Source organism: Arachis stenosperma, chromosome 1 (assembly GCF_014773155.1).
Source record: "Arachis stenosperma cultivar V10309 chromosome 1, arast.V10309.gnm1.PFL2, whole genome shotgun sequence".
In the NCBI taxonomy this organism is placed as follows: Eukaryota; Viridiplantae; Streptophyta; class Magnoliopsida; order Fabales; family Fabaceae; genus Arachis; species Arachis stenosperma.
Window position 1 is genome coordinate 84,589,171 of NC_080377.1, and position 5,152 is coordinate 84,594,322.

Below are 5,152 nucleotides of genomic sequence, written 5' to 3' on the forward strand. Positions count from 1 at the left end.
AATGTGAATTTTGCACAAAAACTAATAAAAATATCCCAAAAGTAGCTAGATGCTACTAAAAACTATATAAAAACAATGTCAAAAAGCGTATAAATTATCTGCTCATCACGTGGCACGCCAGGAACTGGGCGTGGCACGCTAGTACAAAGTTCTAGAGAGTAACAATGGAGGACACTAAAGGGGGTGTGGCACGCCAGGTTGGGCGTGGCACGCTTGAACCATCACCTTCTATGGGCGTGCCACTTGGTATCGAAGGCGTGGCATGGCAGCATCAAAAAGTCACTTGGGCGTGCCACTTGAGGAACCAGGCGTGGCACGCCAAGCTTGAGAAATCCATAAATGTATGAGCGTGCCACTAATCAAGGATCCAATTCTTTAGTCCACTTAGCCATATCTACCCACACCTTAACCCGAACCCCATTACAACCCTAATAAGTCCTCATGATAATTGCATTCATGCATCACATGGTTGTTGATTGTTAGATGAAAAGCAAAACCTTGAAAGCATGATTAGAGGAGACTTGAGTAAATTGACCCCTAGACACCGACTGATTAGAGTGTATACACACCTAGTGAGGGTTCAATCACTCAACTCTATGCTTCCACACTTCTTATCATGCATTCTTGCAAGTTGCTTCTTTTTGATGAGTTAAATCAATTCTTTGGATTTTGATTGCATTGAGCTACTTCTTTGCTTAGCCCTATATGTCTATATATTTGCTTTGGAGTTTGATTATTTGTTTTCACCAATTTAATAGGATACTATAGCATATAGGTATATATAGCATATACATACTTACATGCACACAAGTAGTTGCATTGAATAAATCATTTACCCCTTCATTCATCTCCTTTGGTTGTGTTTAGCATGAGGACATGCTATTGTTTAAGTGTGGAAGAATTGATGAGTCCATATTTTATGATATATTTCGATTTAATTTTAGCGGATTTCATCACATAACCCCACATTTATTCATCTAAATAGCATGCTTTTGAGATTTCTCCCTAAATTGTGCTTGAAAGTGAAAACATACTCTTTTGTGCTCAATTTAGTCAATTTTAATTCACTTTAATCCCATTTGGTGCCTTGATGTATTTGTTAAGTGATTTCAGATTTTTAAGGCAAGTTTGGGTTGAAAAAGTGAAGAAAGAGCATCCAAAAGGGGAGAAATCAAGAAGAAAATGAAGTTTGGAAGCTACAGCAAAGGTGTGTATGCACAGCGATGTGTGCATACGCATAAAGGTGACTTCGTGCAAGGATGCGTACGCACCAAATGTTGTGCGTACGCACGATGGGAATTCTGCGCAACCGTGCGTACGCACAGTAGGTCGTGCGTACGCACGTGTGCATATGCGTGAGGTCATTAAGGCAAATCACTGGGGCCGAATTATGGGCCTCCAAAACCCAGTTCAACTCATTTTCTGAAGCTATTTAAGGCCAAAGTGAAGAGGAATGAAGGGGGAGTAATTAGGTTTAGATTTTTACATGTTTTAGCTTAGTTTTCTAGAGAGAGAAGCTCCCCCCTCTCTCTAGAATTAAGGTTCTCTTATTTTAATTCCTTTAATTTCAGTATCTAATTATTTTTTTAGTGTAGTTTCATTTATGTTTCTATGCTTTCTTATCTTTATCTTCCTCATCTCCTTTTATTATTTCCTCTTTTATGTCAATTTCTCATGTTAGGAACACTCTTGTTAATTTTTCTTCTAATTAATGCAATTTATGTTTTCATGTCATTTATTGCTTTCTCTAGTTGTTATTGTTACTTTCTTGCTTTGGTAGTTTTAAAATTTATTTTACTGTAATTTAATATTATTTTATTCTCATGCATACCAAGTGTTTGATAAAATGCTTGACTTAGTTTTCACTTAGTTTTTCTACACTCTTGGCTTGAAATTGTTGACTTTGGTGATCCTTGAGTCATTGATGTCCATTCTTGTTTGATACATTAGAGTAATTAGTTAATTTGGTTTCCCTTTACTCTATGTGACCCCTTAGTGTTTACATAGGACCTTGGGATTGAAATTAACTATGCCTATTTGACTTATCTTCGATGTAAGGTTGACTAAGTAGGATTAACTCTTCATAATCATCATATGTTTGTGGTTAATGACTAGGATAGGTAGCCTTAGTTCGCAATTACTTGCCAAGAGGTTTCTTGCATTTTAATCTTCCTTGCTTTGACATTTAATTGCTTTGACTTTTATTGCTTTGATGTTTAATTTCTTGCATGTTTAGTTTTCACACTCTTGGTTGAGAAATTGGGTGTTTGGATAGAATTGAGTTGTGGATGTCCATTCCGTATTATGTGAGGATTGTTAATTGGTTTGGTTTCCCTTGACTTTAAGTGACCCACTAGTGTTGACTTAGGACTTAGGGATTGGGATCAATTTTGCCCTTTTGACTAATTCTCAAGTAGGATTGACTAATTGGGATTAATTCCACACAATTGCCATGCTTGTGGTCCATAACTAGGATAGGAATCCTAAATTCCCCAATTTTTGCCAAGAGTTGCCATTTACATTCCTTGCATGTTTATTTACTTTCTTGCACTTTACATCTCTTGCTCTCTCTTGAATTCCCAATCCCCATTTCATCCTTATAGCCAATAATGTACATTTAATTACAACTGCTAGGGAAGACGACCCGAGGTTTAAATACTCTCGATTAATTACAATTTGTAAACATCTGATTAAGAGAATTCATTATTGGTTTGGACTATGCTACCAACGAATTGATCCTTGTTTTGATTGATTCTAAACCGGCATACTTTCATGGAGTTTGTTCAAAGTGGCATGCCAGCTTCACATGCTCAGCTTTATTTTGTTGTTTTCTTCCCTTTTTATTGTTTGTTTCACCTGAAATTCAGCACAAACCCATTTTAAAGTAATGTACCATAATATTCATCAATTAGTGCATGAATTGCAATGATCAAATGAGATTATGCTCTTTTATGGTCCTTTTTAGATAAGAAAAAGGGTAAATGATGCAAGTCATCAACTGCACTCAGAGGTTTTTCTTCCATGTATTTCAGAAACTTTTCTAAGACCCAAATGTAGGACTTTTATGTTTTGCATGATACCATTGCTGCCCTAAACACACAAGTTTGATTGTGGTGGTTCACTCCTGAAAACACAACCACATGCAAATTATACATGTTTTGACTATATGTGGCATCAAATGTAAGAACATTCCTAAAAATTGCATAATCTAGCTGACTACAGCCATCACTTCAGCACAGATCGAACGATTGTTGTCCTGGCCCAGTGTAAAACCTACAAAATTAGTGAATAATTAGCTAATAAATTAATTATTAATCAAATAAATTAGAAAATATAATTTTATAGTTTAATGAGATAGAGCTAATTAAAACAAGAATGTTGACACTAATTTTAAAGAATATGGCCTAAGATTGAGTCGAAAGGGCCGAACCGAACCTAAACCAAGCCCGTGGGCCCAACCCACTCACTTAAACAAATGAGCTCAGCTCATTTCTTTCTCCTCATGCATGTTGAAATGCTGAAACTCAGCAAGAAGGGGGAGAACTCTCTCAAAAATATAAACCCTCACTTCCATAATCAAATTCATATAACTTTTGATCCAAAGCTCTGATTGCCACACCGTCGCAGTCACGTGACCGCAACGTCAAGCTCTACAAAGCCTATTCATTGATTACGTATGAAAACCACATTCCCAGTTTCTATTCTCTCTACTCCAATTCAAAAATTTATTGTGTGACGTTTTGAGATTTTGATGTTTTGATGTGTTTAGGATCAATTTAACTTGAGAAGATTATTGGGTTGTGATCCTATGATATTTGAAGAAGGTAAGAACCCTAACCCTCTGTGGATTTTTGATATTTTGAGTTTAGGTATTAATTATAGTGATATATGTGGATTAGATTGAATGTTGTTGGTGTAAAATCAAATTGGAGGTCGAACTTGTAAAATTGGAACTCATTTGAAGAGAATGGAAGCTTGAGATATATTTTGGAAGCTACGATTCATTGGTGAGGGGCAGTTGTTGATAGCTTGTGGTGCAGGGAATGCTTGAGGTATGATTTCAGTTTCTCGTAACTAAAATATAATGTGTCATGAAAACTTAGGCTAAGTGACCACAGGATAGGTTAGAATGTATGATTATGTTAAATGCTTAGTAGAATTAATGAAAAATGTTAAATTGGGTCTAGAATGGATTGGTGGTTGATTCTTGTGGTTAATGATTGATGAAATGATAATTTGAACGAATAATGATGATATTTGATGATTAAATATGAGATTGAATTAATTGTGTACTAATGTATGAGAAGGTTGAACCACGTATTGATATGTATAATGTGTTGATTTATTGTGAAATAGTTGGGTTGATGAATAATGGCATGAGAAAATGGATGGTAGTGGGTAATACAAGTTTGCGGTATTTGATGTTGTATATATATATATATATATATATGAGAGAGAGAGAGAGAGAGAGAGAGAGAGAGAGAGTGGATAACTATATATGATGTTGTTTGGATATGAATTATTGTGTAAAGTGATTATAATTGTAAATTAGTGTGTTGTGGAGTAATTGAAAGGTTTTGAGGAATGATCGAATTTGGTTGATGCAGATTTGGTAAGTTTTTATAAGGGTTGGAATTGAATTGTTGTAAAAATTGAGGTTTAGAAATCTTTGTGAATTTTTGTGAAAAGTTTATTTTTGCCGAAGTTTGGTGAGCCATAACTTAGCTTTTGGGATTTCAATTTTCTTCAAACTTATTTTATATGAAAATTGGGTCCGTGAAGTTTATACTGTTCAAAGAACGGATAAAAAATATTTTAAAACGAAAAAGTTATGCGCGTCGGGAGTTTGGTACGAAAAACCAAAATTTTGTAGTTCTTAGCCCTTTTGCCATTATGTAGGACACGCGTACGCGAGTGTACACGCGACGTGACCATTTGGTTCGGCCAGACGTGCTCACGTACGCGGGAGTATGTCACGTACGTGAGATGGAAAAAATCCATATGCCGCATACGTGGGAGCAAGCACGCGACGCGAGCAAAGGTCACGTACGCGAGATGGGGAAAATTACACTTCCGCGTACGCGTGACATGGTTTGCATACGTGGGGCCTTGTTTTTCAGCAAATGGAGTTTTTGTATTTTTAAACATGATT